Here is a 19161-nt window from a genome sequence, read left to right as displayed (position 1 = left end):
CCAAAGAGCTGGAAGCAAGATGCTCTGGCGCCCAACTCGCCCTTTCGAATGCAGACTGCACGTTGTGCCTTTCCGCTCTAGGGCTAGGTGCCACACCCAGGGCAGAAATTCTACTTCATCCAGATCAGGCCTGCAAAGAAACTGCGTTTCACAGGCCTTTGTAAGAGATGTTCCCGGTAGGTTGTAAGAGCACTGTGCAGAGCGAGTTGTTTCTTAGCTTCCCAAAGAGCTGGAAGCAAGATGGCCTGTGACCCAACTCGCCCTTTGTTAAGAAGCCTGCACGTTGTGCCTTTCAGCTCTAGGGCAATGTGGCATACCCAGGACAGAAGTTCTACTTCAGCCAGATCAGGCCTGCAAAGAAACTGCGTTTCACAGGCCTTTGTAAGAGATGTTCCCGGTAGGCTGTAAGAGCACTGTGCAGAGCGAGTTGTTTCTTAGCTTCCCATAGAGCTGGAAGCAAGATGCTCTGCGGCCCAACTCGCACTTTGGAAAGCAGATTGCACGTTGTAGCTTTCAGTTCTAGGCCAATGTGGCGCAACCAGAGCAGAAGTTCTACTTCAGCCAGATCAGGCCTGCAAAGAAACTGCGTCTCAGAGGCCTTTGTAAGAGATGTTCCCGGTAGGCTGTAAGAGCACTGTGCAGGGCGAGTTGTTTCTTAGCTTACCAAAGAGCTGGAAGCAAGCTGCTCTGGGGCCCAACTCGCCCTTTGTGAAGAAGCCTGCACGTTGTGCCTTTCAGCTCTAGGGCAATGTGGCACACCCAGGGCAGAAGTTCTACTTCAGCCTGATCAGGCCTGCAAGGTAACCGTGTTTCACAGGCCTTTGTAAGAGATGTTCCCGGTAGGCTGTAAGAGCACTGTGCAGAGCGAGTTGTTTCTTAGCTTCCCAAAGAGCTGGAAGCAAAATGCTCTGGGGCCCAACTCGCACATTGGAAAGGAGACTGCACGTTGTAGCTTTCAGGTCTAGGGCAGTGTGGCACACCCAGAGCATAAGTTCTACTTCAGCCAGATCAGGCCTGCAAAGAAACTGCGTTTCACAGGCCTTTGTAAGAGATGTTCCCGGTAGGCAGTAAGAGCACTGTCCAGAGCGAGTTGTTTCTTAGCTTCTCAAAGAGCTGGAAGCAAGATGCTCTGGGGCCCAACACGCCCTTTGTTAAGAAGCCTGCACGTAGTGCCTTTCAGCTCTAGGGCAATGTGGCACACCCAGGGCAGAAGTTCTACTTCAGCCAGATCAGGCCTGCAAAGAAACTGCGTTTCACAGGCCTTTGTAAGAGATGTTCCCGGTAGGCTGTAAGAGCACTGTGCAGAGCGAGTTGTTTCTTAGCTTCCCAAAGAGCTGGAAGCAAGATGCTCTGGGGCCCAACTCGCCCTTTGTCAAGAAGCCCCCACGTTGTGCCTTTCAGCTCTAGGGCAATGTGGCACTCCCAGGGCAGAAGTTCTACTTCAGCCAGATCAGGCCTGCAAAGAAACTGCGTTTCACAGGCCTTTGTAAGAGATGTTCCCGGTAGGCTGTAAGAGCCCGGTGCAGAGCGAGTTGTTTCTTAGCTTCCCAAAGAGCTGGAAGCAAGATGCTCTGGGGCCCAACTCGCGCTTTGTTAAGAAGCCTGAACGTTGTGCCTTTCAGCTATAGGGCAATGTGGCACACCCAGGGCAGAAGTTCTACTTCAGCCAGATCAGGACTGCAAAGAAACTGCATTTCACAGGCATTTGTAAGAGATGTTCCCCTTAGGCTGTAAGAGCACTGTGCAGGGCGAGTTGTTTCTTAGCTTCCCAAAGAGCTGGAAGCAAGCTGCTCTGGGGCCCAACTCGCCCTTTGCGAAGAAGCCTGCACGTTCTGCCTTTCAGCTCTAGGGCAATGTCGCACACCCAGGGCAGAAGTTCTACTTCAGTCAGATCAGGCCTGCAAGGTAACCGTGTTTCACAGGCCTTTGTAAGAGATGTTCCCGGTAGGCTGTAAGAGCACTGTGCAGAGCGAGTTGTTTCTTAGCTTCCCAAAGAGCTGGAAGCAAGATTCTCTGGGGCCCAACTCGCACACTGGAAAGGAGACTGCACGTTGTAGCTTTCAGGTCTAGGGCAGTGTGGCACACCCAGAGCATAAGTTCTACTTCAGCCAGATCAGGCCTGCCAAGAAACTGCGTTTCACAGGCCTTTGTAAGAGATGTTCCCGGTAGGCTGTAAGAGCACTGTGCAGAGCGAGTTGTTTCTTAGCTTCCCAAACAGCTGGAAGCAAGATGCTCTGGGGCCCAACTCGCCCTTTGTTAGGAAGCCTGCACGTTCTGCCTTTCAGCTCTAGGGCAATGTGGCACACCCAGGGCAGAAGTTCTACTTCAGCCAGATCAGGCCTGCAAGGAAACTGTGTTTCACAGGCCTTTTTAAGAGATGTTCCCGGTAGGCTGTAAGAGCACTGTGCAGAGCGAGTTGTTTCTTAGCTTCCCAAAGAGCTGGAAGCAAGATGGTCTGGGACCCAACTCGCCCTTTGTTAAGAAGCCTGCACGTTGTGCCTTTCAGCTCTAGGGCAATGTGGCACACCCAGGGCAGAAGTTCTACTTCATCCAGATCAGGCCTGCAAAGAAACTGCGTTTCACAGGCCTTTGTAAGAGATGTTCCCGGTAGGCTGTAAGAGCACTGTGCAGAGCGAGTTGTTTCTTAGCTTCCCATAGACCTGGAAGCAAGATGCTCTGGGGCCCAACTCACACTTTGGAAAGCAGATTGCACGTTGTAGCTTTCAGTTCTAGGCCAATGTGGCGCAACCAGAGCAGAAGTTCTACTTCAGCCAGATCAGGCCTGCAAAGAAACTGCATCTCAGAGGCCTTTGTAAGAGATGTTCCCGGTAGGCTGTAAGAGCACTGTGCAGAGCGAGTTGTTTCTTAGCTTCCCAAAGAGCTGGAAGCAAGATGCTCTGGGGCCCAACTCGCCCTTTGTTAAGAAGCCTGCACGTTGTGCCTTTCAGCTCTAGGTCAATGTGGCACACCCAGGGCAGAAGTTCTACTTCAGCCAGATCAGGCCTGCAAAGAAACTGCGTTTCACAGGCCTTTGTAAGAGATGTTCCCGGTAGGCTGTAAGAGCACTGTGCAGAGCGAGTTGTTTCTTAGCTTCCCAAAGAGCTGGAAGCAAGACGCTCTGGGGTCAACTCGCCCTTTGTTAAGAAGCCTGCACGTTGTGCCTTTCAGCTCTAGGGCAATGTGGCACACCCGGGGCAGAGGTTCTACTTCAGCCAGATCAGGCCTGCAAAGAAACTGCGTTTCACAGGCCTTTGTAAGAGATGTTCCCGGTAGGCTGTAAGAGCACTGTGCAGAGCGAGTTGTTTCTTAGCTTCCCAAAGAGCTGGAAGCAAGAAGCTCTGGGGCCCAACTCGCCCTTTGTTAAGAAGCCTGCACGTTGTGCCTTTCAGCTCTAGGGCAATGTGGCACACCCAGGGCAGAAGTTCTACTTCAGCCAAATCAGGCCTGCAAAGAAACTGCGTTTCACAGGCCTTTGTAAGAGATGTTCCCGCTAGGCTGTAAGAGCACTGTGCAGAGCGAGTTGTTTCTTAGCTTCCCAAAGAGCTGGAAGCAAGATGCTCTGGGGCCCAACTTGCCCTTTGTTAAGAAGCCTGCACGTTGTGCCTTTCAGCTCTAGGGCAATGTGGCACACACACTGCAGAAGTTCTACTTCAGCCTGATCAGGCCTGCAAAGAAACTGCGTTTCACAGGCCTTTGTAAGAGATGTTGCGGTAGGCTGTAAGAGCCCTGTGCAGAGCGAGTTTTTTCTTAGCTTCCCAAAGAGCTGGAAGCAAGATGCTCTGGCGCCCAACTCGCGCTTTGTTAAGAAGCCTGAACGTTGTGCCTTTCAGCTATAGGGCAATGTGGCACACCCAGGGCAGAAGTTCTACTGCAGCCAGATCAGGACTGCAAAGAAACTGCATTTCACAGGCATTTGTAAGAGATGTTCCCCTTAGGCTGTAAGAGCACTGTGCAGGGCGATTTGTTTCTTAGCTTACCAAAGAGCTGGAAGCAAGCTGCTCTGGGGCCCAACTCGCCCTTTGTGAAGAAGCCTGCACGTTGTGCCTTTCAGCTCTAGGGCAATGTCGCACACCCAGGGCAGAAGTTCTACTTCAGCCAGATCAGGCCTGCAAGGTAACCGTGTTTCACAGGCCTTTGTAAGAGATGTTCCCGGTAGGCTGTAAGAGCACTGTGCAGAGCGAGTTGTTTCTTAGCTTCCCAAAGAGCTGGAAGCAAAATGCTCTGGGGCCCAACTCGCACACTGGAAAGGAGACTGCACGTTGTAGCTTTCAGGTCTAGGGCAGTGTGGCACACCCAGAGCAGAAGTTCTACTTCAGCCAGATCAGGCCTGCAAAGAAACTGCGTTTCACAGGCCTTTGGAAGAGATGTTCCCACTAGGCTGTAAGAGCACTGTGCAGAGCGAGTTGTTTCTTAGCTTCCCAAAGAGCTGGAAGCAAGATGCTGTGGGGCCCAACTCGCCCTTTGGAAAGAAGCCTGCACGTTGTGCCTTTCAGCTCTAGGGCAAAGTAGCACACCCAGAGCAGAAGTCCTACTTCAGCCAGATCAGTACTGCAAAGAAACTGCGTTTCACAGGCCTTTGGAAGAGATGTTCCCGGTAGGCTGTAAGAGCACTGTGCAGAGCGAGTTGTTTCTTAGCTTCCCAAAGAGCTGGAAGCAAGATGCTCTGGGGCCCAACTCGCCCTTTGTTAGGAAGCCTGCACGTTCTGCCTTTCAGCTCTAGGGCAATGTGGCACACCCAGGGCAGAAGTTCTACTTCAGCCAGATCAGGCCTGCAAGGAAACTGTGTTTCACATGCCTTTTTAAGAGATGTTCCCGGTAGGCTGTAAGAGCACTGTGCAGAGCGAGTTGTTTCTTAGCTTCCCAAAGAGCTGGAAGCAAGATGCTCTGGCGCCCAACTCGCCCTTTGGAATGCAGACTGCCCGTTGTGCCTTTCAGCTCTAGGGCTAGGTGCCACACCCAGGGCAGAAGTTCTACTTCAGCCAGATCACGCCTGCAAGGAAACTGTGTTTCACAGGCCTTTGTAAGAGATGTTCCCGCTAGGCTGTAAGAGCACTGTGCAGAGCGAGTTGTTTCTTAGCTTCCCAAAGAGCTGGAAGCAAGAAGCTCTGGGGCCCAACTCGCCCTTTGTTAAGAAGCCTGCACGTTGTGCCTTTCAGCTCTAGGGCAATGTGGCACACCCAGGGCAGAAGTTCTACTTCAGCCAAATCAGGCCTGCAAAGAAACTGCGTTTCACAGGCCTTGGTAAGACATGTTCCCGGTAGGCTGTAAGAGCACTGTGCAGAGCGAGTTGTTTCTTAGCTTCCCAAAGAGCTGGAAGCAAGATGCTCTGGGGCCCAACTTGCCCTTTGTTAAGAAGCCTGCACGTTGTGCCTTTCAGCTCTAGGGCAATGTGGCACACACACTGCAGAAGTTCTACTTCAGCCTGATCAGGCATGCAAAGAAACTGCGTTTCACAGGCCTTTGTAAGAGATGTTCCCGGTAGGCTGTAAGAGCCCTGTGCAGAGCGAGTTTTTTCTTAGCTTCCCAAAGAGCTGGAAGCAAGATGCTCTGGGGCCCAACTCGCGCTTTGTTAAGAAGCCTGAACGTTGTGCCTTTCAGCTCTAGGGCAATGTGACACACCCAGGGCAGAAGTTCTACTTCAGCCAGATCAGGACTGCAAAGAAACTGCATTTCACAGGCATTTGTAAGAGATGTTCCCCTTAGGCTGTAAGAGCACTGTGCAGGGCGAGTTGTTTCTTAGCTTCCCAAAGAGCTGGAAGCAAGCTGCTCTGGGGCCCAACTCGCCCTTTGTGAAGAAGCCTGCACGTTGTGCCTTTCAGCTCTAGGGCAATGTGGCACACCCAGGGCAGAAGTTCTACTTCAGCCTGATCAGGCCTGCAAAGAAACTGCGTTTCACAGGCCTTTGTAAGAGATGTTCCCGGTAGGCTGTAAGAGCACTGTGCAGAGCGAGTTGTTTCTTAGCTTCCCAAAGAGCTGGAAGCAAGATGCTCTGGGGCCCAACTCGCACATTGGAAAGGAGACTGCACGTTGTAGCTTTCAGGTCTAGGGCAGTGTGGCACACCCAGAGCAGAAGTTCTACTTCAGCCAGATCAGGCCTGCAAAGAAACTGCGTTTCACAGGCCTTTGTAAGAGATGTTCCCGGTAGGCTGTAAGAGCACTGTGCAGAGCGAGTTGTTTCTTAGCTTCCCAAAGAGCTGGAAGCAAGATGCTCTGGGGCCCAACTCGCCCTTTGTCAAGAAGCCCCCACGTTGTGCCTTTCAGCTCTAGGGCAATGTGGCACACCCAGGGCAGAAGTTCTACTTCAGCCAGATCAGGCCTGCAAAGAAACTGCGTTTCACAGGCCTTTGTAAGAGATGTTCCCGGTAGGATGTAAGAGCACTGTGCAGAGCGAGTTGTTTCTTAGCTTCACAAAGAGCTGGAAGCAAGATGCTCTGGGGCCCAACTCGCACTTTGGAAAGCAGATTGCACGTTGTAGCTTTCAGTTCTAGGCCAATGTGGCGCAACCAGGGCAGAAGTTCTACTTCAGCCAGATCAGGCCTGCAAAGAAACTGTGTTTCACAGGCCTTTGTAAGAGATGTTCCCAGTAGGTTGTAAGAGCACTGTGCAGAGCGAGTTGTTTCTTAGCTTCCCAAACAGCTGGAAGCAAGTTGCTCTGGGGCCCAACTCGCCCTTTTCTAAGAAGCCTGCACGTTGTGCCTTTCAGCTCTAGGGCAATGTGGCACACCCAGGGCAGAAGTTCTACTTCAGCCTGATCAGGCCTGCAAAGAAACTGCGTTTCACAAGCCTTTGTAAGAGATGTTCCCGGTAGGCTGTAAGAGCACTGTGCAGAGCGAGTTGTTTCTTAGCTTCCCAAAGAGCTGGAAGCAAGCTGCTCTGGGGCCCAACTCGCCCTTTGTTAGGAAGCCTGCACGTTGTGCCTTTCAGCTCTAGGGCAATGTGGCACACCCAGGGCAGAAGTTCTACTTCAGCCAGATCAGGCCTGCAAGGAAACTGTGTTTCACAGGCCTTTTTAAGAGATGTTCCCGGTAGGCTGTAAGAGCACTGTGCAGAGCGAGTTGTTTCTTAGCTTCCCAAAGAGCTGGAAGCAAGATGCTCTGGCGCCCAACTCGCCCTTTGGAATGCAGACTGCCCGTTGTGCCTTTCAGCTCTAGGGCTAGGTGCCACACCCAGGGCAGAAGTTCTACTTCAGCCAGATCACGCCTGCAAGGAAACTGTGTTTCACAGGCCTTTGTAAGAGATGTTCCCGGTAGGCTGTAAGAGCACTGTGCAGAGCGAGTTGTTTCTTAGCTTCCCAAAGAGCTGGAAGCAAGAAGCTCTGGCGCCCAACACGCCCTTTCTAATGCAGACTGCACGTTGTGCCTTTCAGCTCTAGGGCTAGGTGCCACACCCAGGGCAGAAGTTCTACTTCATCCAGATCAGGCCTGCAAAGAAACTGCGTTTCACAGGCCTTTGTAAGAGATGTTCCCGGTAGGCTGTAAGAGCACTGTGCAGAGCGAGTTGTTTCTTAGCTTCCCAAAGAGCTGGAAGCAAGATGCTCTGGGGCCCAACTCGCCCTTTGTCAAGAAGCCTGCACGTTGTGCCTTTCAGCTCTAGGGCTAGGTGCCACACCCAGGGCAGAAGTTCTACTTCATCCAGATCAGGCCTGCAAAGAAACTGCGTTTCACAGGCCTTTGTAAGAGATGTTCCCGGTAGGCTGTAAGAGCACTGTGCAGAGCGAGTTGTTTCTTAGCTTCCCAAAGAGCTGGAAGCAAGATGCTCTGGGGCCCAACTCGCCCTTTGTTAAGAAGCCTGCACGTTGTGCCTTTCAGCTCTAGGGCAATGTGGCAAACCCACGGCAGAAGTTCTACTTCAGCCAGATCAGGCCTGCAAAGAACCTGCGTTTCACAGGGCTTTGTAAGAGATGTTCCCGGTAGGCTGTAAGAGCACTGTGCAGAGCGAGTTGTATCTTAGCTTCCCAAAGAGCTGGAAGCAAGATGCTCTGGGGCCCAACTCGCACATTGGAAAGGAGACTGCACGTTGTAGCTTTCAGGTCTAGGGCAGTGTAGCACACCCTGAGCAGAAGTTCTACTTCAGCCTGATCAGGCCTGCAAAGAAACTGCGTTTCACAGGCCTTTGTAAGAGATGTTCCCGGTAGGCTGTAAGAGCACTGTGCAGAGCGAGTTGTTTCTTAGCTTCCCAAAGAGCTGGAAGCAAGATGCTCTGGGGCCCAACTCGCCCTTTGTTAAGAAGCCTCCACGTTGTGCCTTTCAGCTCTAGGGCAATGTGGCACACCCAGGGCAGAAGTTCTACTTCAGCCAGATCAGGCCTGCCAAGAAACTGCGTTTCACAGGCCTTTGTAAGAGATGTTCCCGGTAGGCTTTAAGAGCACTGTGCAGAGCGAGTTGTTTCTTAGCTTTCCAAAGAGCTGGAAGCAAGATGCTCTGGGGCCCAACTCGCCCTTTGTTAAGAAGCCCGCACGTTGTGCCTTTCAGCTCTAGGGCAATGTGGCACACCCAGGGCAGAAGTTCTACTTCAGCCAGATCAGGCCTGCAAAGAAACTGCGTTTCACAGGCCTATGTAAGAGATGTTTCCGGTAGGCTGTAAGAGCACTGTGCAGAGCGAGTTGTTTCTTAGCTTCCCAATGAGCTGGAAGCAAGATGCTCTGGGGCCCAACTCGCCCTTTGTTAAGAAGCCTGCACGTTGTGCCTTTCATCTCTAAGGCAATGTGGCGCAACCAGAGCAGAAGTTCTACTGCAGCCAGATCAGGCCTGCAAAGAAACTGCATCACACAGGCCTTTGTAAGAGATGTTCCCGGTAGGCTGTAAGAGCACTGTGCAGAGCGAGTTGTTTCTTAGCTTCCCAAAGAGCTGGAAGCAAGATGCTCTGGGGCCCAACATGCCCTTTGTTAGGAAGCCTGCACGTTGTGCCTTTCAGCTCTAGGGCAATGTGGCAAACCCAGGGCAGAAGTTCTACTTCAGCCAGATCAGGCATGCAAGGAAACTGAGTTTCACAGGACTTTGTAAGAGATGTTCCCGGTAGGCTGTAAGAGCACTGTGCAGAGCGAGTTGTTTCTTAGCTTCCCAAAGAGCTGGAAGCAAGATGCTCTGGCGCCCAACTCGCCCTTTCGAATGCAGACTGCACGTTGTGCCTTTCAGCTCTAGGGCTAGGTGCCACACCCAGGGCAGAAGTTCTACTTAATCCAGATCAGGCCTGCAAAGAAACTGCGTTTCACAGGCCTTTGTAAGAGATGTTCCCGGTAGGCTGTAAGAGCACTGTGCAGAGCGAGTTGTTTCTTAGCTTCCCAAAGAGCTGGAAGCAAGATGCTCTGGGGCCCAACTCGCACATTGGAAAGGAGACTGCACGTTGTAGCTTTCAGGTCTAGGGCAGTGTGGCACACCCAGAGCAGAAGTTCTACTTCAGCCTGATCAGGCCTGCAAAGAAACTGCGTTTCACAGGCCTTTGTAAGAGATGTTCCCGGTAGGCTGTAAGAGCACTGTGCAGAGCGAGTTGTTTCTTAGCTTCCCAAAGAGCTGGAAGCAAGATGCTCTGGGGCCCAACTCGCCCTTTGTTAAGAAGCCTCCACGTTGTGCCTTTCAGCTCTAGGGCAATGTGGCACACCCAGGGCAGAAGTTCTACTTCAGCCAGATCAGGCCTGCCAAGAAACTGCGTTTCACAGGCCTTTGTAAGAGATGTTCCCGGTAGGCTGTAAGAGCACTGTGCAGAGCGAGTTGTTTCTTAGCTTTCCAAAGAGCTGGAAGCAAGATGCTCTGGGGCCCAACTCGCCCTTTGTTAAGAAGCCCGCACGTTGTGCCTTTCAGCTCTAGGGCAATGTGGCACACCCAGGGCAGAAGTTCTACTTCAGCCAGATCAGGCCTGCAAAGAAACTGCGTTTCACAGGCCTTTGTAAGAGATGTTTCCGGTAGGCTGTAAGAGCACTGTGCAGAGCGAGTTGTTTCTTAGCTTCCCAATGAGCTGGAAGCAAGATGCTCTGGGGCCCAACTCGCCCTTTGTTAAGAAGCCTGCACGTTGTGCCTTTCATCTCTAAGGCAATGTGGCGCAACCAGAGCAGAAGTTCTACTGCAGCCAGATCAGGCCTGCAAAGAAACTGCATCACACAGGCCTTTGTAAGAGATGTTCCCGGTAGGCTGTAAGAGCACTGTGCAGAGCGAGTTGTTTCTTAGCTTCCCAAAGAGCTGGAAGCAAGATGCTCTGGGGCCCAACGTGCCCTTTGTTAGGAAGCCTGCACGTTGTCCCTTTCAGCTCTAGGGCAATTTGCCACACCCAGGGCAGAAGTTCTACTTCAGCCTGATCAGGCCTGCAAAGAAACTGCGTTTCACAGGCCTTTGTAAGAGATGTTCCCGGTAGGCTGTAAGAGCACTGTGCAGAGCGAGTTGTTTCTTAGCTTCCCAAAGAGCTGGAAGCAAGATGCTCTGGGGCCCAACTCGCCCTTTGTTAGGAAGCCTGCACGTTGTGCCTTTCAGCTCTAGGGCAATGTGGCAAACCAAGGGCAGAAGTTCTACTTCAGTGAGATCAGGCCTGCAAGGAAACTGTGTTTCACAGGCCTTTGTAAGAGATGTTCCCGGTAGGCTGTAAGAGCACTGTGCAGAGCGAGTTGTTTCTTAGCTTCCCAAAGAGCTGGAAGCAAGATGCTCTGGCGCCCAACTCGCCCTTTCGAATGCAGACTGCACGTTGTGCCTTTCCGCTCTAGGGCTAGGTGCCACACCCAGGGCAGAAGTTCTACTTCATCCAGATCAGGCCTGCAAAGAAACTGCGTTTCACAGGCCTTTGTAAGAGATGTTCCCGGTAGGCTGTAAGAGCACTGTGCAGAGCGAGTTGTTTCTTAGCTTCCCATAGAGCTGGAAGCAAGATGCTCCGGGGCCCAACTCGCACTTTGGAAAGCAGATTGCACGTTGTAGCTTTCAGTTCTAGGCCAATGTGGCGCAACCAGAGCAGAAGTTCTACTTCAGCCAGATCAGGCCTGCAAGGTAACCGTGTTTCACAGGCCTTTGTAAGAGATGTTCCCGGTAGGCTGTAAGAGCACTGTGCAGAGCGAGTTGTTTCTTAGCTTTCCAAAGAGCTGGAAGCAAAATGCTCTGGGGCCCAACTCGCACATTGGAAAGGAGACTGCACGTTGTAGCTTTCAGGTCTAGGGCAGTGTGGCACACCCAGAGCAGAAGTTCTACTTCAGCCAGATCAGGCCTGCAAAGAAACTGCGTTTCACAGGCCTTTGTAAGAGATGTTCCCGGTAGGCTGTAAGAGCACTGTCCAGAGCGAGTTGTTTCTTAGCTTCCCAAAGAGCTGGAAGCAAGATGCTCTGGGGCCCAACTCGCCCTTTGTTAAGAAGCCTGCACGTTGTGCCTTTCAGCTCTAGGGCAATGTGACACACCCAGGGCAGAAGTTCTACTTCAGCCAGATCAGGCCTGCAAAGAAACTGCGTTTCACAGGCCTTTGTAAGAGATGTTCCCGGTAGGCTGTAAGAGCACTGTGCAGAGCGAGTTGTTTCTTAGCTTCCCAAAGAGCTGGAAGCAAGATGCTCTGGGGCCCAACTCGCCCTTTGTCAAGAAGCCCCCACGTTGTGCCTTTCAGCTCTAGGGCAATGTGGCACACCCAGGGCAGAAGTTCTACTTCAGCCAGATCAGGCCTGCAAAGAAACTGCGTTTCACAGGCCTTTGTAAGAGATGTTCCCGGTAGGCTGTAAGAGCACTGTGCAGAGCGAGTTGTTTCTTAGCTTACCAAAGAGCTGGAAGCAAGTTGCTCTGGGGCCCAACTCGCACTTTGGAAAGCAGATTGCACGTTGTATCTTTCAGTTCTAGGCCAATGTGGCGCAACCAGAGCAGAAGTTCTACTTCAGCCAGATCAGGCCTGCAAAGAAACTGTGTCTCACAGGCCTTTGTAAGAGATGTTCCCGGTAGGCTGTAAGAGCACTGTGCAGAGCGAGTTGTTTCTTAGCTTCCCAAAGAGCTGGAAGCAAGATGCTCTGGGGCCCAACTCTCCCTTTGTTAAGAATCCTGAACGTTGTGCCTTTCAGCTCTAGGGCAATGGGGCACACCCAGGGCAGAAGTTCTACTTCAGCCAGATCAGGCCTGCAAAGAAACTGCGTTTCACAGGCCTTTGTAAGAGATGTTCCCGGTAGGCTGTAAGAGCACTGTGCAGAGCGAGTTGTTTCTTAGCTTCCCAAAGAGCTGGAAGCAAGAAGCTCTGGGGCCAACTCGCCCTTTGTTAAGAAGCCTTCACGTTGTGCCTTTCAGCTCTGGGCAATGTGGCACACCCAGGGCAGAAGTTCTACTTCAGCCAGATCAGGCCTGCAAAGAAACTGCGTTTCACAGGCCTTTGTAAGAGATGTTCCCGGTAGGCTGTAAGAGCACTGTGCAGAGCGAGTAGTTTCTTAGCTTCCCAAAGAGCTGGAAGCAAGATGCTCTGGGGCAAAACTTGCCCTTTGTTAAGAAGCCTGCACGTTGTGCCTTTCAGCTCTAGGGCAATGTGCCACACCCATGGCAGAAGTTCTACTTCAGCCTGATCAGGCCTGCAAAGAAACTGCGTTTCACAGGCCTTTGTAAGAGATGTTCCCGGTAGGCTGTAAGAGCCCGGTGCAGAGCGAGTTGTTTCTTAGCTTCCCAAAGAGCTGGAAGCAAGATGCTCTGGGGCCCAACTCGCGCTTTGTTAAGAAGCCTGAACGTTGTGCCTTTCAGCTATAGGGCAATGTGGCACACCCAGGGCAGAAGTTCTACTTCAGCCAGATCAGGACTGCAAAGAAACTGCATTTCACAGGCATTTGTAAGAGATGTTCCCCTTAGGCTGTAAGAGCACTGTGCAGGGCGAGTTGTTTCTTAGCTTCCCAAAGAGCTGGAAGCAAGCTGCTCTGGGGCCCAACTCGCCCTTTGTGAAGAAGCCTGCACGTTCTGCCTTTCAGCTCTAGGGCAATGTCGCACACCCAGGGCAGAAGTTCTACTTCAGCCAGATCAGGCCTGCAAGGTAACCGTGTTTCACAGGCCTTTGTAAGAGATGTTCCCGGTAGGCTGTAAGAGCACTGTGCAGAGCGAGTTGTTTCTTAGCTTCCCAAAGAGCTGGAAGCAAGATGCTCTGGGGCCCAACTCGCACACTGGAAAGGAGACTGCACGTTGTAGCTTTCAGGTCTAGGGCAGTGTGGCACACCCAGAGCAGAAGTTCTACTTCAGCCAGATCAGGCCTGCAAAGAAACTGCGTTTCACAGGCCTTTGTAAGAGATGTTCCCGGTAGGCTGTAAGAGCACTGTGCAGAGCGAGTTGTTTCTTAGCTTCCCAAACAGCTGGAAGCAAGATGCTCTGGGGCCCAACTCGCCCTTTGTTAGGAAGCCTGCACGTTCTGCCTTTCAGCTCTAGGGCAATGTGGCACACCCAGGGCAGAAGTTCTACTTCAGCCAGATCAGGCCTTCAAGGAAACTGTGTTTCACAGGCCTTTTTAAGAGATGTTCCCGGTAGGCTGTAAGAGCACTGTGCAGAGCGAGTTGTTTCTTAGCTTCCCAAAGAGCTGGAAGCAAGATGGTCTGGGACCCAACTCGCCCTTTGTTAAGAAGCCTGCATGTTGTGCCTTTCAGCTCTAGGGCAATGTGGCACACCCAGGGCAGAAGTTCTACTTCAGCCAGATCAGGCCTGCAAAGAAACTGCGTTTCACAGGCCTTTGTAAGAGATGTTCCCGGTAGGCTGTAAGAGCACTGTGCAGAGCGAGTTGTTTCTTAGCTTCCCATAGACCTGGAAGCAAGATGCTCTGGGGCCCAACTCACACTTTGGAAAGCAGATTGCACGTTGTAGCTTTCAGTTCTAGGCCAATGTGGCGCAACCAGAGCAGAAGTTCTACTTCAGCCAGATCAGGCCTGCAAAGAAACTGCGTCTCAGAGGCCTTTGTAAGAGATGTTCCCGGTAGGCTGTAAGTGCACTGTGCAGAGCGAGTTGTTTCTTAGCTTCCCAAAGAGCTGGAAGCAAGATGCTCTGGGGCCCAACTCGCCCATTGTTAAGAAGCCTGCACGTTGTGCCTTTCAGCTCTAGGTCAATGTGGCACACCCAGGGCAGAAGTTCTACTTCAGCCAGATCAGGCCTGCAAAGAAACTGCGTTTCACAGGCCTTTGTAAGAGATGTTCCCGGTAGGCTGTAAGAGCACTGTGCAGAGCGAGTTGTTTCTTAGCTTCCCAAAGAGCTGGAAGCAAGACGCTCTGGGGTCAACTCGCCCTTTGTTAAGAAGCCTGCACGTTGTGCCTTTCAGCTCTAGGGCAATGTGGCACACCCGGGGCAGAAGTTCTACTTCAGCCAGATCAGGCCTGCAAAGAAACTGCGTTTCACAGGCCTTTGTAAGAGATGTTCCCGGTAGGCTGTAAGAGCACTGTGCAGAGCGAGTTGTTTCTTAGCTTCCCAAAGAGCTGGAAGCAAGAAGCTCTGGGGCCCAACTCGCCCTTTGTTAAGAAGCCTGCACGTTGTGCCTTTCAGCTCTAGGGCAATGTGGCACACCCAGGGCAGAAGTTCTACTTCAGCCAAATCAGGCCTGCAAAGAAACTGCGTTTCACAGGCCTTTGTAAGAGATGTTCCCGGTAGGCTGTAAGAGCACTGTGCAGAGCGAGTTGTTTCTTAGCTTCCCAAAGAGCTGGAAGCAAGATGCTCTGGGGCCCAACTCGCACATTGGAAAGGAGACTGCACGTTGTAGCTTTCAGGTCTATGGCAGTGTGGCACACCCAGAGCAGAAGTTCTACTTCAGCCAGATCAGGCCTGCAAAGAAACTGCGTTTCACAGGCCTTTGTAAGAGATGTTCCCGGTAGGCTGTAAGAGCACTGTGCAGAGCGAGTTGTTTCTTAGCTTCCCAAAGAGCTGGAAGCAAGATGCTCTGGGGCCCAACTCGCCCTTTGTCAAAAAGCCCCCACGTTGTGCCTTTCAGCTCTAGGGCAATGTGGCACACCCAGGGCAGAAGTTCTACTTCAGCCAGATCAGGCCTGCAAAGAAACTGCGTTTCACAGGCCTTTGTAAGAGATGTTCCCGGTAGGCTGTAAGAGCACTGTGCAGAGCGAGTTGTTTCTTAGCTTCACAAAGAGCTGGAAGCAAGATGCTCTGGGGCCCAACTCGCACTTTGGAAAGCAGATTGCACGTTGTAGCTTTCAGTTCTAGGCCAATGTGGCGCAACCAGAGCAGAAGTTCTACTTCAGCCAGATCAGGCCTGCAAAGAAACTGTGTCTCACAGGCCTTTGTAAGAGATGTTCCCGGTAGGCTGTAAGAGCACTGTGCAGAGCGAGTTGTTTCTTAGCTTCCCAAAGAGCTGGAAGCAAGATGCTCTGGGGCCCAACTCGCCCTTTGTTAAGAAGACTGCACGTTGTGCCTTTCAGCTCTAGGGCAATGTGGCACACCCAGGGCAGAAGTTCTACTTCAGCCAGATCAGGCCTGCAAAGAAACTGCATTTCACAGGCCTTTGTAAGAGATGTTCCCGGTAGGCTCTAAGAGCACTGTGCAGAGCGAGTTGTTTCTTAGCTTCCCAAAAAGCTGGAAGCAAGATGCTCTGGGGCCAACTCGCCCTTTGTTAAGAAGCCTGCACGTTGTGCCTTTCAGCTCTGGGCAATGTGGCACACCCAGGGCAGAAGTTCTACTTCAGCCAGATCAGGCCTGCAAAGAAACTGCGTTTCACAGGCCTTTGTAAGAGATGTTCCCGGTAGGGTGTAAGAGCACTGTGCAGAGCGAGTTGTTTCTTAGCTTCCCAAAGAGCTGGAAGCAAGAAGCTCTGGGGCCCAACTCGCCCTTTGTTAAGAAGCCTGCACGTTGTGCCTTTCAGCTCTAGGGCAATGTGGCACACCCAGGGCAGAAGTTCTACTTCAGCCAGATCAGGCCTGCAAAGAAACTGCGTTTCACAGGCCTTTGTAAGAGATGTTCCCAGTAGGTTGTAAGAGCACTGTGCAGAGCGAGTTATTTCTTAGCTTCCCAAACAGCTGGAAGCAAGTTGCTCTGGGGCCCAACTCGCCCTTTTCTAAGAAGCCTGCACGTTGTGCCTTTCAGCTCTAGGGCAATGTGGCACACCCTGGGCAGAAGTTCTACTTCAGCCTGATCAGGCCTGCAAAGAAACTGCGTTTCACAAGCCTTTGTAAGAGATGTTCCCGGTAGGCTGTAAGAGCACTGTGCAGAGCGAGTTGTTTCTTAGCTTCCCAAAGAGCTGGAAGCAAGATGCTCTGGGGCCCAACTCGCCCTTTGTTAGGAAGCCTGCACGTTGTGCCTTTCAGCTCTAGGGCAATGTGGCACACCCACGGCAGAAGTTCTACTTCAGCCAGATCAGGCCTGCAAAGAACCTGCGTTTCACAGGCCTTTGTAAGAGATGTTCCCGGTAGGCTGTAAGAGCACTGTGCAGAGCGAGTTGTATCTTAGCTTCCCAAAGAGCTGGAAGCAAGATGCTCTGGGGCCCAACTCGCACATTGGAAAGGAGACTGCACGTTGTAGCTTTCAGGTCTAGGGCAGTGTGGCACACCCAGAGCAGAAGTTCTACTTCAGCCTGATCAGGCCTGCAAAGAAACTGCGTTTCACAGGCCTTTGTAAGAGATGTTCCCGGTAGGCTGTAAGAGCACTGTGCAGAGCGAGTTGTTTCTTAGCTTCCCAAAGAGCTGGAAGCAAGATGCTCTGGGGCCCAACGTGCCCTTTGTTAGGAAGCCTGCACGTTGTCCCTTTCAGCTCTAGGGCAATGTGCCACACCCAGGGCAGAAGTTCTACTTCAGCCTGATCAGGCCTGCAAAGAAACTGCGTTTCACAGGCCTTTGTAAGAGATGTTCCCGGTAGGCTGTAAGAGCACTGTGCAGAGCGAGTTGTTTCTTAGCTTCCCAAAGAGCTGGAAGCAAGCTGCTCTGGGGCCGAACTCGCCCTTTGTTAGGAAGCCTGCACGTTGTGCCTTTCAGCTCTAGGGAAATGTGGCAAACCCAGGGCAGAAGTTCTACTTCAGCCAGATCAGGCCTGCAAGGAAACTGTGTTTCACAGGCCTTTGTAAGAGATGTTCCCGGTAGGCTGTAAGAGCACTGTGCAGAGCGAGTTGTTTCTTAGCTTCCCAAAGAGCTGGAAGCAAGATGCTCTGGCGCCCAACTCGCCCTTTCGAATGCAGACTGCACGTTGTGCCTTTCCGCTCTAGGGCTAGGTGCCACACCCAGGGCAGAAGTTCTACTTCATCCAGATCAGGCCTGCAAAGAAACTGCGTTTCACAGGCCTTTGTAAGAGATGTTCCCGGTAGGCTGTAAGAGCACTGTGCAGAGCGAGTTGTTTCTTAGCTTCCCATAGAGCTGGAAGCAAGATGCTCCGGGGCCCAACTCGCACTTTGGAAAGCAGATTGCACGTTGTAGCTTTCAGTTCTAGGCCAATGTGGCGCAACCAGAGCAGAAGTTCTACTTCAGCCAGATCAGGCCTGCAAGGTAACCGTGTTTCACAGGCCTTTGTAAGAGATGTTCCCGGTAGGCTGTAAGAGCACTGTGCAGAGCGAGTTGTTTCTTAGCTTCCCAAAGAGCTGGAAGCAAAATGCTCTGGGGCCCAACTCGCACATTGGAAAGGAGACTGCACGTTGTAGCTTTCAGGTCTAGGGCAGTGTGGCACACCCAGAGCAGAAGATCTACTTCATCCAGATCAGGCCTGCAAAGAAACTGCGTTTCACAGGCCTTTGTAAGAGATGTTCCCGGTAGGCTGTAAGAGCACTGTCCAGAGCGAGTTGTTTCTTAGCTTCCCAAAGAGCTGGAAGCAAGATGCTCTGGGGCCCAACTCGCCCTTTGTTAAGAAGCCTGCACGTTGTGCCTTTCAGCTCTAGGGCAATGTGACACACCCAGGGCAGAAGTTCTACTTCAGCCAGATCAGGCCTGCAAAGAAACTGCGTTTCACAGGCCTTTGTAAGAGATGTTCCCGGTAGGCTGTAAGAGCACTGTGCAGAGCGAGTTGTTTCTTAGCTTCCCAAAGAGCTGGAAGCAAGATGCTCTGGGGCCCAACTCGCCCTTTGTCAAGAAGCCCCCACGTTGTGCCTTTCAGCTCTAGGGCAATGTGGCACTCCCAGGGCAGAAGTTCTACTTCAGCCAGATCAGGCCTGCAAAGAAACTGCGTTTCACAGGCCTTTGTAAGAGATGTTCCCGGTAGGCTGTAAGAGCACTGTGCAGAGCGAGTTGTTTCTTAGCTTCCCAAAGAGCTGGAAGCAAGATGCTCTGGGGCCCAACTTGCCCTTTGTTAAGAAGCCGTCACGTTGTGCCTTTCAGCTCTAGGGCAATGTGGCACACACACTGCAGAAGTTCTACTTCAGCCTGATCAGGCCTGCAAAGAAACTGCGTTTCACAGGCCTTTGTAAGAGATGTTCCCGGTAGGCTGTAAGAGCCCTGTGCAGAGCGAGTTTTTTCTTAGCTTCCCAAAGAGCTGGAAGCTAGATGCTCTGGCGCCCAACTCGCGCTTTGTTAAGAAGCCTGAACGTTGTGCCTTTCAGCTATAGGGCAATGTGGCACACCCAGGGCAGAAGTTCTACTTCAGCCAGATCAGGATTGCAAAGAAACTGCATTTCACAGGCATTTGTAAGAGATGTTCCCCTTAGGCTGTAAGAGCACTGTGCAGGGCGAGTTGTTTCTTAGCTTACCAAAGAGCTGGAAGCAAGCTGCTCTGGGGCCCAACTCGCCCTTTGTGAAGAAGCCTGCACGTTGTGCCTTTCAGCTCTAGGGCAATGTGGCACACCCAGGGCAGAAGTTCTACTTCAGCCAGATCAGGCCTGCAAGGTAACCGTGTTTCACAGGCCTTTGTAAGAGATGTTCCCGGTAGGCTGTAAGAGCACTGTGCAGAGCGAGTTGTTTCTTAGATTTCCAAAGAGCTGGAAGCAAAATGCTCTGGGGCCCAACTCGCACATTGGAAAGGAGACTGCACGTTGTAGCTTTCTGGTCTAGGGCAGTGTGGCACACCCAGAGCATAAGTTCTACTTCAGCCAGATAAGGCCTGCAAAGAAACTGCGTTTCACAGGCCTTTGTAAGAGATGTTCCCGGTAGGCTGTAAGAGCACTGTCCAGAGCGAGTTGTTTCTTAGCTTCCCAAAGAGCTGGAAGCAAGATGCTCTGGGGCCCAACTCGCCCTTTGTTAAGAAGCCTGCACGTTGTGCCTTTCAGCTCTAGGGCAACGTATCACACGCAGAGCAGAAGTCCTACTTCAGCCAGATCAGGCCTGCAAAGAAACTGCGTTTCACAGGCCTTTGT

The sequence above is a fragment of the Equus caballus genome, chromosome 9 (genome assembly GCF_041296265.1).
Source record: "Equus caballus isolate H_3958 breed thoroughbred chromosome 9, TB-T2T, whole genome shotgun sequence".
Classification (NCBI taxonomy): Eukaryota; Metazoa; Chordata; class Mammalia; order Perissodactyla; family Equidae; genus Equus; species Equus caballus.
Note: the sequence above shows the minus strand (reverse complement) of the source record.